The 13365-nt window shown below is 37.5% G+C and overlaps 1 protein-coding gene and 1 pseudogene across 1 annotated transcript in view; both read right to left on the bottom strand.

The window, feature by feature from the left end:
* TENM2 (teneurin transmembrane protein 2) overlaps nucleotides 1–13365 on the bottom strand; it is a 1369502-nt gene that overhangs the window by 882462 nt on the left and 473675 nt on the right. The gene's annotated exons all lie outside the window — the stretch shown is intronic.
* On the bottom strand, nucleotides 9592–9710 carry LOC128665236 (uncharacterized; annotated as a pseudogene).

Below are 13365 nucleotides of genomic sequence, written 5' to 3' on the forward strand. Positions count from 1 at the left end.
TGGACTTATAATATCAATTTGTGTGCTTGTAATCTGGGCCTAAGTATGGAAATCATGAAACGTTAAAGAAATTTAGCTTATTACTTTCCTTTGTGGGGTGTCCCAGAACTATTTTATTATGTGACATATACGTTTTTAAACTATTTTTGTGTGAATTAAAAACAATTTTATAATATGCAAACATTAATTCTTTTTAATGAAACTTTTTTTAAGATAAAAACATACTTCATAGAATAATATTGTAAGTGGAATAATTAAAAAAAATACAATGAAACCCAAAGAAATTAATTAAAATAATATATTTAAATAGTACAAACATGCAGGTATAGGTTTAAATTTGAGTTTGATGTACCACAAAAAAGGTGTGTGTGTAAGTCATGAAAAGGAAAAGGAATTTGTTTAGTGGGATGTACAGTCCTATCTGATTATAAAATGTGTGAAATTAAAGGGACATAATACTCATATGCTAAATCACTTGAAACTGATGCAGTGTAACTGTAAAAAGCTGACAGGAAAATATCATCTGAGCATCTCTATGTAAAAAAGGAAGATATTTTACCTCACAATCTCCTCAGCTCAGCAGAGTAAGTTCTGTGTAAAAAGTTATACTTCAGCTGCTGCTCAACTGCAGGTAAAAAAATATGAAGAAATGAACAGCAGTCAATCAGCATCAACAGTGCTGAGGTCATGAACTCTTTTACTGTGCTCTCATGAGATTTCACTTAATTCTCATGAGATTTCATAGTAAACTTCCTTAAACTGAAAAGGGAAATAAGATGAGAGTGCATAAAGCTCTCTCCTTTGCCTGTCCTGGGACAGACATACTGATTTGTTGCTTAGAAGTCCTTTACAATGGGATGTGGCTACTGAGAAATTTTTGAGGTCAAATATCTTTCTTTTTTACATAGGGATGTTCAGGTGATATTTTCTAGACAGCTTTTTACAGCTATGCAGCATCACTTTCAAGTGTTTCAACTTGGGTTGCCACCTCAGCCATGTTTTCTTGGATACTTATGAGTTACACATGCTGCATGGTGTGCAGGGAGGAACATGTATTGTGTTTCTGGACAGCACTATTTATATTCCTCTCTGCACACCCTGCAGCATGTGTAACTTATAAGTGTTCTGTATTTTAAAGGACGGGTGGCAACCCTAGTTTCAACATTTGGGTATCATGGCCCTTTAATCATTTTTAAGCTCTATTTTTTTTGTAAAGAAATATTTTTTGTAATATGAAAACATATTAATGCATGATAAAGCTTTTTTTTTTACTTTGAATTGCTAGTACGTTAACTTTTAATTACCTTTGATAAATAACCCTTAAGGATTACAAATTGATTTAAAAAAAATGTTCTCTACTTGTTTATGAAGCACTTTTGAAACGTGAATTTCTTGGTATTTTAAAGAGTTTGCGTCTCCTTGTGTCTCTCATTAAAAGAGAACTGTCAATTTTTGTAATGTTGTTGCAGAAAAATAAACTTTTAATTTTAAAGTGTGTCTATAGTTAAACAAAATCACCTAGATTAGAGTTTTGCGGTAACAGGAGTGCGGTGCTAACGAGCAGTTTATGCTCACCGCTCACCTACAAACAACGCTGGTATTACGGGTTTTTTTAAACACGGCGTTAGCCGCAAAAAATTGAGCGGAGAGCAAAATTTAGCTCCACATCTCACCTCAATACCAGCGCTGCTTACGGTAGCGGTGAGCTGGCAAAACGTGCACAATTTCCCCATAGGAATTAATGGAGGAGAGACGGCTGGAAAAAAACCAAAAACCTGCAAAAGAGCAGCGTTTAGCTCCTATCGCAGCCCCATTGATTCCTATGGGGAAATACGTTTTATGTCTACACCTAACACCCTAACATGAACCCCGAGTCTAAACACCCCTAATCTTACACTTATTAACCCCTAATGTGCCGCTATGGACACCGCCCCCACCTACATTATACTTATGACACTGCTGCCACCTACATTATATTTATTAACCCCTAATCTGCCGCCCCCAATCTCGCCGCCACCTCTGCCGCCCCCAACGTCGCCATCACAATAATAAATTTATTAACCCCTAAACCTAAGTCTAACCCTAACACCGCCCTAACTTAAATATAATTTTAAATAAATCTAAATAAAATGAATACCATTAAATAAATTAATCCTATTTAAAACTAAATACTTACCTATAAAATAAACCCTAAGCTAGCTACAATATAACTAATAGTTACATTGTAGCTATCTCAGGGTTTATTTTTATTTTACAGGCAAATTTGTATTTATTTTTAACTAGGTACAATAGTTATTAAATAGTTATTAACTATTTAATAACTACCTAGTTAAAATAAAGACAAATTTACCTGTAAAATAAACCCTAACCTAAGTTACAATTACACCTAACACTACACTATAATTAAATTAATTACCTAAACTAACTACAATTAAATACAATTAAATTAAATAAACTAAAGTACGAAAAAACCCCACTAAATTACAAAAAATAATAAAATAATTACAATTTTTTTAAACTAACTTTTTTTACACCTAATCTAATCCCCTAATAAAATAAAAAAGCCCCCCAAAATAATAAAAAACCCTACCCTATACTAAATTACAAATAGCCCTTAAAAGGGCCTTTTGCAGGGCATTGCCCCAAAGTAATCAGCTCTTTTAAATGTAATAAAAAATACAATACCCTCCCAACATTAAAACCCACCACCCACACACCCAATCCTACTCTAAAACCCTCCCAATCCCCCCTTAATAAACACTAACCCCTTCAAGATCACCCTACCGGGAGACGTCTTCACCCAACCAGGCAGAAGTGGTCCTCCAGAGGGGCACAAGTCTTCATCCGATCCGGGCAGAAGAGGACCTCCAGACGGGCAGAAGTCTTCATCCAGGCGGCATCTTCTATCTTCATCCATCCAGAGCGGGTCCATCTTCAAGCCAGCCGACGCAAAGCATCATCTTCCAATGACATCCAAATGAAGAATGAAGGTTCCTTTAAGTTACGTCATCCAAGATGGCGTCCCTCGAATTCAGACTGGCTGATAGGATTCTATCAGCCAATTGGAATTAAGGTAGGAAAAATCCTATTGGCTGATGTAATCAACCAATAGGATTGAGCTTGCATTCTATTGGCTGATTGGAACAGCCAATAGAATGCGAGCTCAATCTTATTGGCTGATTGGATCAATCTTCAATCCTATTGGCTGGTTGCACCAGCCAATAGGATTTTTCCTACCTTAATTCCGAAAATTTCTCAAGCTAGGGGGATCTTCAAGGGATTAGTGTTAGGTTTTATTAAGGGGGGATTGGGTGGGTTTTAGAGTAGGGTTGGGTGTGTGGGTGGTGCGTTTTAATGTTGGGGGGTATTATATTTTTTATTACAGGTAAAAGAGCTGATTACTTTGGGTCAATTCCCCCTGCAAAAGGCCCTTTTAAGGGCTATTTGTAATTTAGTATAGGGTAGGGCTTTTTTTATTTTGGGGAGCTTTTTTATTTTATTAGGGGGATTAGATATAAAATAAACCCTGAGATAGCTACAATGTAACAATTTAGTTATATTGTAGCTAGCTTAGGGTTTATTTTATAGGTAAGTATTTAGTTTTAAATAGGAATAATTTATTTAATAATAGTGATTTTATTTAGATTTCTTTTAAATTATATTTAAGTTGGGGGGGTTAGTCTTAGGGTTAGACTTAGGTTTAGGGGTTAATAACTTTAATATAGTGGCGGAGACGTTGTGGGTGGCAGATTAGGGGTTAATAAATGTAGGTAGGTGTCGGCGATGTTAGGGACGGCAGATTAGGGGTTAATAAAATTTAACTAGTGTTTGCGAGGATGGAGTACGGCGGTTTAGGGGTTAATACATTTATAATAGTGGCGGCGATCTCTGGTTCGGCAGATTAGGTGTTAAAAATGTTATTATAGTGTTTGCGATGTGGGCCCGGTTTAGGGGATAGGTAGGTTATGGGTGTTAATGTACTTTGCAGCACTTTAGTTAAGAGTTTTATGTTACAGCGTTAGCCCATAAAACTCTTAACCACTGACTTTTAAATGCGGTAGGAGTCTTGACAAGAGAGAGTCTACCGCTCACTTCTACCAAGACTCGTATTACCAGCATTAGGCAAATCCCATGGAAAAGATAGGATAAGCAATTGACGTAAGGGGATTTGCGGTATGCTCGAGTAGCGGAAAAAAAAGTGAGCGGTACACCTGTATCTGCTAGAACTGGTAATACCAGCGGGCGTTAAAAAGCCTCTCAACGCCGCTCCTCTGGGACCTCTCAACACTGCTTTTTAAGGCTAACGCAAGACTCGTAATCTAGCCGAATTATAATTAGCACAGATAAACACTTTTTGGTTCATTTATTTTAGAAAATAACCATTTAGTACCATACTGAGAATGTGTTTTATTTGAACAAAGGGCAGTGTAGATAGATAACCAAATAGAATTATTGTGGGCAATGAACTTGATGCTGTTTTTTGGCCTTCTTGTGTTCACAGAGAATTATGTCAATGCACCCAGATAGCCATATGCATGGTTTCCATACTATGAGTGATCAAATCTTAGAATATTGAATTTCGAGCTGTAGAATGAAAATCCATCTTGATATTTATTCTCCCATTCAAATGAATATTGAATGTCTACATTAGAATATTGAATGTAGCATCTGAATATTAATTATTATAGACATAGAAATACTGTACATGAGAATCAGCCTTTGAAGGTTAATATTTAAACATTTGTTCATTTAAAACAAACTAATACAGCCAACTTTCATTATTTTAATGGATGTGCCAAAACATTTCTGTATCCTCCTCCAAGCCCATTCAACTTTTGCTCTGCACAACTTATGAAATTGCTAGTACGAGGCCCATCCTCACACTGGTCCCGATATTCAAAATATATATATTATACTTAGAATATTATGATCATACTGTAGCAAATGTGTTATTATTTTTTTATATTTCACAGGCAATATCAAATCCGGCAGCGGACCCCTTTTGAATATATCATCACATTGCATCAGTATCAATAATCAGGGCCACTAACTTGATAATGTGACCAAATCCTTCAATTTTCTATTAAACAGACTACTAGTAGTGACAACATAACTACAGAGTAACAACATAACACTGTTTTCCCCCCCATAAAAATGGAATAAAAGGAATAGTTTTTCATTAAGCACAAACTAGTCTCCAATATGCAGTATCTTATTCTATGTTACTTATTTAATAAAGCTCTCTCATTCCTCCATTCTTAGTTAATAGGTTGCACAATACATGGTATTCTAATTGGAGAGGTCATTCAAGTTATAGTAAATATTTGGAACTGTCATATAGGAAATAAGTGGGCTCTATTAATAAAGGTCATATAGGTTTAAATTCTTTAAGCCTTGAGAAGTCACCCAAACTCACAAACCTATTCAGTTTTATCATTCAAAAATTAAAACACCTTTTATTTTCAAATACTGGATAATCTCACTTTTAATAAAGCTTTAAGGTAAACAATATGTTGTTTTTATCCTGAAAGCCCAAGAAAGTTAGAATATAGTAGATAATATAATGCTATTGAATAACAAACGTGCATAACTTAAAGACATGCACCAGAATATCCATTTATAATATATATGAAGTGTTTAGACATTAAAGGGACAGCAAATACTACTTGCTTTTCTGTATAAATTGTACTGTAACCCACTCTGCATAGAGAGGCCGAAAATCTAAATCTGTAACCTAGGTTTTTTAAAATGCAGCAAATTAGAGAATTTGCTTTATTGCTTCTGTATGGAACAAGCATAATTTTATACATACAAAAAAGTATATGAAAATGTAAATGCACGTCATGAATATATATTGTTGGTTAACGGGGCATACACAAACAGGGTCAATAATATAAAAAGCAATATGCTAGAACAGAAAAACAGAATTTATACTTCAGGTTCAACAAAAATAGGGCGGGTTTTATGGACTCTCCTCACCCTGAAAGAAAGAAATGTATCGGTAAGTATAAATTCTGTTTTCTTTCTTAAGATGAGGAGAGTCCATAGGTGTCCATATCATGTGGGATACAATACCCAAGTTGAGAGTCCATGTTAAGGACAGGTGGGACAAATAAAGGGGCAGTTCCTATTTGCCTGACACTGCCACCTGTAGGACTTTCCTGCCAAAAGAAGCTTCTGAAGAAGCATGAACATCAAAATGGTAAAATTTAGAAATGGTATGAAGAGAAGACTAAGTTGCCGCCCTTGCAAATCTGTTCCAAGGAGGCTTCATTCTTGAAGGCTTAATACGTAGATAAAGATCTTGAATGTGCAGTAAAGTAAGCTTTTCATATTGTCTACTTCAGCCATTGTGCTCTGGTTCAGCTATAATGAAAGCCTGGCCTGTTGGGGGTACTTGAGGACCGCGGTTGAGAAGTAATGATATATTGGACCTTGAGACCAATTTCTTGCTGCACGCATGTTATTGCGACTGCTGGTCTATGCTGAAAAGCCTATTGAGAAAATAGTTTTCTTAGAAAAGACTCTGATTTGCGGTCCATTGGGGCTAATCGCCATAACAATGTACAGGCCACAGCCTGAAGTAAAAAAGCACATTGATTTTTGTAATACATTTTTAAAAAATTACTCAGAAGTCTCCCATCTCCACCACTATACAAAAGAAAAGAACCACTAACTGCTTAAAAATACAGTAAGGAATTTTCAAATAAATTGCTAAATTAAATTTTTTGAGGAAAAAACATAATTTATGCTTACCTGATAAATGTATTTCTTTCTGGATATGGTGAGTCCACAGAATCATCAATTACTAGTGGGAATATCACTCCTGGCCAGCAGGAGGAGGCAAAGAGCACCACAGCAAAGTGGCTATATATGTCACTTCCCTTACCCATAACCTCCAGTCATTCAACTGAAGGGAAAATGGAAAAAGAAGATAACACAAAGGTGTAGAGGTGCCTGAGGTTTTAGTTAAAAATAACTGTCTTAAAATAAAGGGTGGGCCGTGGACTCACCATATCCGGAAATAAATAATTTTATCAGGTAAGCATAAATTATGTTTTCTTTCCTAAGATATGGTGATTCCACGGAATCATCAATTACTAGTGGGAACCAATACCCAAGCTAGAGGACACAGATGATTAGGAAGGGACAAGACAGGTAACCTAAACAGAAGGCACCACAGCATGAAGAACCTTTCTCCCAAAAGAAGCCTCAGCTGAGACAAAAAATATCAAATTTGGAAAACGTATGCAGAGAGCACCAAGTTGCAATCTTGCAAATCTGTTCTACAGAAACTTTCTTCTTGAAAGCCCAAGAAGAAGGGACAGCCCTAGTGAAATGAGCTGAAATTCTCTCAGGAGGCTGCTGTCCAGCAGTCTCATAAACCAAATATATTATACTACTCAACTAAAAAGAAAGAGAAGTAGCTGAAGCTCTCTGACCTTTATGTTTCCCAGAGAAACAAACAGCAAACTGGAGACAATCCTTAGTCGCCTGTAGATAGAAAATAAAAGCATGCACAACATCAAAGTTGTACAACAAATGTTCCTTATGAGAAGAAAGATAAGAACACAAAGAAGAAATAACAATTTCTTGATTAATATATCTATCCGAAACCACTTAGGAAGAAAACCTAACTAGTACGAATAACCGCCTTAACTGCATGAAAGATAAGATAAGGCGAATCACACTGCAAAACTTAGAGCTCCGAGACTCTCCAAGCAGAAAAGATAGCAATGAGAAACAAAACCTTCCAAAATAACAACTTAATATCTATGGAAAGTAAAGGCTCAAACAGAGCCTACTGCAAAACTTTAAGAACATGGGCAAAACCCTAAGGGGGGGCAACCGACTTAAACACAGGCCTGATGTTAACCAGTGCCTGAAAATAAGATTCCACATCTGGCACGTCCACCAGATTCTTATGTAGCAAAAAAGACAATGCAGAAAACTGACCCTTCAGGGTACTGACTGACAAACCCTTCTCCAGACCACCCTGGAGAAAGGATAAAAAATTCAGAAACCACCTCCGCTTAGACAAAACTAAGAATCCAATCTTCAAGCAGTCAGCTTCAGAGATTTAGATGAAGGAAAAGACCAAGAATCAGAAGTCCTTCCTCAGCGGTAGTCTCCAATGTGGAGAGACGACATTTCCACTAGGTCTGCATACCAGACCTGCGAGGCCACGCAGGGGCTAATAAAATCACTACCGCTCTCATCTGAAAATATAAGTAATGACTCGTGGAAAGAGAACAAACAGAGGAAAAAGGTATGCAAGACTGAAATCCAAGAAAAACATCAGAACATCTATCAGGATGGTCTGCGATCACATGACCATAAACTGTACCTTCAAAACTTGGCATTCTGTCAAAATGCCCACAGAAGCCAACTCCTGAAACCCCCCAAGTGAGGGTCTACCTAGAGAACACTTCCGGATGGAAATGATCACTCCCCGGGATGAATTGTCAATCTGTTTAGAAGTCTGACTCCCAATTGTCAACCCCTGGAAAGTGGATGACCGGCAGAAAATGTGAGCTTCTTCCCACTGAACAATCCAAGCCACCTCCTACATGGCTAAGGAATGCCTAGTTCCTCCCTAATGGTTGATATAAACCCTAGAGGTAATATTGTCCGATTGGAACCAAGCTAGGGACAACTGAGGTCAAGTCATCAGAGCATTGCGAATTGCTCTCAACTCCAAGATGTTTAAAGAGGAGAGCAGACACTCCCGAGTCCATAATCCTTAAAGACCCAGACAGCTTACAAGCCCAGCAGATTGGCATCCGTGTTAACATCACCCAGGAATATATCCAGAAAAACATGCCCAGAGATAGATACTCCTGAAAAAATACTACGGCAGAAAGTCTCTTGTCATCTAAATCTATCCTTTAAGACAGATCCAAAAGCTCTCCATGTCATGGAAAATAGCAAAAGGAATGATATCACAGCAGCAGACTAAATATAAAATTTTAGAGGGGCATTGTTTATATATTTTTTTTTTTATTGTTGTTGTTATTGTTGTTGTGTGATTGTGTTTTTGTTTCCAAGTTCACGATAAAATGAGCTGCCAGAGCTAAAAGAATTGACTGTTTTATTATATATTTTTTTTTGTTTCTTTTTCTTATGATATCTCCACGCAGAAAGAACAAAAGAGCTTTATTTTGGTTATATTATTTGATATCTCTGTACATTGTGCATGATGCAATTTAATCATTTTTTTCCTTTCAAGCTATATATTTGTTTGCACCCTGCGTGGTGTAGTTTCATGTTCAAGTGTAATGGCTTCTTTATTCTGGCAGCCACAAATAAATAAAAATATATATATATATATATAAAAAAAAGGAATGATATCCATGGAATGCCATCAGACCAATTCCCTCCATACACAGGGTCACAGAAAAGTGAAGAAAAATTAACTGCAGCTTAATTCCAACTCCCAACCTCCTGGTTGCAAGATGGCTAAGCTATCCACCGGCCACTAAAACTTACTGTTGGCCAGACAGAAGACTGCAGACTGTGGAAAAGGAATAAATCCTTGATTTTCTGACCTCTGAAAGACATCTCCTAGATAAAGAATCAAATAAAGACCCAAGCATACCGCAACTGGTGTTCCTATGCAGTCTCCCATCCAGGTACTGACCAGACCTGACCCTGCATAACTTCCGAGATCAAATGAAATCGGGTGCATTCAGGGTATTGTGGTGGTAGTCCCAAACCAATTACCCTTGTGGATAGAACAAGGGAACTCTTCTCCAGATTCATTTCCCATCCCTGGAAAAGAAGATTGGACAAGATCTCTTAAAAGAGAGTTAGCGCAAAGTCAGGATGATACCTGAACTATATATTGTCCAGAAAAACACACTTGCAATATCCCAAGACCTAAAGGTCTGACTGGGATGGCGCAAACTAAGAAAACTAGAGAAGATTCCGATTAAGGAAACAATAAATCTTTCAGATCTAAGTTCGTTATGAACAGGCCCACTAGAACCAAAGGAGACAGGATACTACTTTGAAGGACAGAATCTGAAATATATGAGGTAAATACCTATATCCCGTTTCCAAACTGGGACTCGAACTGTCACTCCCAGAGATGAAGACCCTGAATCCAGTTCAAGGAATGCCTCTCATCCTACTTGGATTGCAGATACTCTAGAAAGAGAAATCTTCCCCTGGGAGGAAAACTTAGATTGGACTTGAAAAGGCATGACCCAAACAAAGTCTAAATTTTAAAAGGAGACACTAGAAGCATGTATTTGGAGGAAACAGAAATAATTGAATCTGCAACTGCAGAACTATAAAGTCTAGGCTGTACCACTAAACCACAGGTAGGCTTCTAAGCTGACCATAAATTTCAGCTACAATGCCCAGCGGCTAGTACAGCAAGTCTAATAAGACAAGACATTGCTCTAAATGAACAATTAAACCTCCAGCTTCTTACCTTTGTCAGAAAGAAAACTAGATTATCTCCGCAGAGATCTAAGTTCTCTAATTAAAAGTAGAAAGTTCCCTTCTACTAAAGACAGCGTGCATTTCAAGAGAAATAGTGACAGGAAATCCTAAAAAGGACATGAGACAGGGAGAAATATCCCCAGATTCTCTTTAACAATCCTGTGATCATCTCACAGCACGTCTAGAACCCTTCCAGAGAGGAAAGAAAAATAAAATATAGAACTGATAAAGTTCATAAAACTCCAAAGGAAAGACAACGATCGGTGTCATCCAGTCAGCCAAGACCTCCTGACAATATAAGAGGCTTTGAAGCATAAACTGAAGGATACAACTTCAGTAACAGATGAAGGAATTATACTGTCCAGATCTGAGATTTCAGCCTCAGAAACTACCGGTGAATCCTCCTCACTAACTTGGAAGAAGACAAACCTGCGTAGCAGCATGTGGAGCACAAACCATTTTATCTGAGACTTAGAATGTCCTCTTGCCTTTTCCCTGAAGTAAAGGAAAACAGATCAAGCCACAGATACTGCAGAAGATACCTGAGCTTGCAACTTCTTTATGCAAATACACTCCTCCAGGGATTGATTGAAAGGAACCACAGGGCACTGCATGTGATGCCATATAAACTTGGGACATAAAAGGAGAAAGCCGTGGAAGTGCCTTAACAGCAACATCCTTGGAGACATGAAGTTCAAACCAATCTGTATATTTAATAGCATTTGCGAAATCAGAGGAACAGAAAAAATAAATGTTTAAACCAATTCTTAGTTGAGCAAGCTTTCTAAACAACTTCAGCAACAGAAGAAGGAATTATACTGCCTGAATCTGAAATTTCACCCTCAGATGCACCCAAAGAATCTTCATCCTCAGACTTCTGAGAGTAAATACCTTGATTAGCCACTTCAGGATCAGAAACCTTACTTACTGTTTCTTTAAATTTCCTTTTGCGTTTCCCCTGCAGCATGGGAAAAGAAGACAGCGCCTCAGATACCGCAGAAGATACCTGGGCAGTACGATCTTGCAAAATATCTCCAGACGGAGAATGAGAGTAAACGCTGGGCACTGCATGTGTAAATGAATAGGATTGGGACACTTGAGGAGAAAGCTGCGGCACATATGAAACAGGAAGCTCCTGAACAACATCTGCCTTAGCTAATGAAGGCTCAGGGTCAAAAAGTCTATTTCTATAAGCTAAAGTTCTTTCAATACATGAACAAATAGGTACTGGGGGTTCCACCTGCTCATCAAAACATAAGCTACAGGTAACATCCTGCACAGCCTCCTGATCCATAATACAAAAAGAAGCAAATTTAAAAATTTTGTAGGCCAAAAAAAATGCCAAGAGTCAAACAAGGACAGTCCCTCCACCATGAGTGAGACCGTCTGAAGAACTGAGCTCTATTTGCTGCTCTAGATGAAAGCAATCCTTTGCCACTGTTGAAGCATGCATAATTCAAGGAGATGAAGTTGAAAATGAGCAAAAGGTAATTTGTCTGACGCCGCTACCATAAAACCCACTACTTCCATGCACTGAGCTACAGATGAAGAAGGAGCCATCTATAGAAATGTCTTTCTGTAGTTTGTCTTTGCGAGGGTCTGTGAGAAACAAGCACATTTGTTTCTATTTTCACTCCCAGAAAGACTAATCTTGTAGCTGGGGATAAAGAACTCTTTGGAACATTGATCCATACATGATCCTGAAGGAAGGAAATTACCTTCTGGGTATGAGAGGATGCTAGAAAAAAGGACTGGGCTTTCTATCAAGATGTTGTCCAATGCGAGGGGCAGTGGCTAAACCAAAAGGTAGAGCCACAAACTGGTAATGCTTGATGAGAAATACAAATTTTCAAAATTGGAAATGGTCCTTGTAAATTGTGATAAGCATCATTCAAACCTATAGTTGTCATATATTGACTTTTTTGAACCAGGGGTAAAATGGTGTGGATTGTGTCCATCTTGAATTAAGAAACTTTGACCAATTTGTTCAGGGTCTTTATATCTAGAATGGGACAATAAAGAGGCTGGGATAGAATCCTTTTCCCTATTGAGAGACTGAGACATGTTGTATTACTCCCAAACTCTTTAAATCCTGAAAACATTTAATAAAAGTAGCTTCCTTCATAGGATCTTTTGGAACGTGAAAAAGATGAAACCATTCCTAGGGAGGCCTGGTGTGAAATCCAATGTGGTAGCCCTGGCAAATAATTTTGAGGACATAGAGATCCTGAACTGATCTGCACCAGGCCCTCTAAAAGTGAATCAATCAGCACCCTACCAGATAATCCTCTGGACAGGTGGCAGTCCCTTCATGCAAATTTGTTATTGGAATCAACCTTCTTGGTTTGTTTATTCTTAGACCACGAAGATCCTGGCTTCCACAAAGGTTTGGAGAAGTCAGACTTCTGTTATATTTTCCCTTAGACTTCTTGTCCTGAGGAAGAGTAACAGTTAATGATAGAGCCTAACTCTGATCCAAAAAACAATTTACCCTCAAAGGGAATTGACAAAAGTTAATTTTTAGAAACCGTATCAGCTGACCAAGATTTAAACCATAAAGCTCTACTTAGCAGAAGAGCAATGGACAAATTTTTAACATCAATTTTAATGATGACAAAAGCTGCATCGCACATGAAATCATTAGATATCTTAAGAACTTAAATATCCTCAGATGATTGTTCAGGAAGCATCTGAGAAAGAGAATCGCATCAAAAAGATGCTGCAGTCACCACGCATGTGATTGCAACTAATGGTCTATGCTAAAAAGCATATTGAGAAAATAGTTTTCTTAGAAAAGTCTCCGATTTGCGGTCCATTGGGGCTAATTGCCGTAACGATGTAAAGGCTACAGCCTGAAGTAAAAAAGTACAAATATTGATTTTTGTAATAAATTTAAAAAATATTACTTAGAAGTCT

This window comes from Bombina bombina, chromosome 6 (assembly GCF_027579735.1).
Source record: "Bombina bombina isolate aBomBom1 chromosome 6, aBomBom1.pri, whole genome shotgun sequence".
Classification (NCBI taxonomy): Eukaryota; Metazoa; Chordata; class Amphibia; order Anura; family Bombinatoridae; genus Bombina; species Bombina bombina.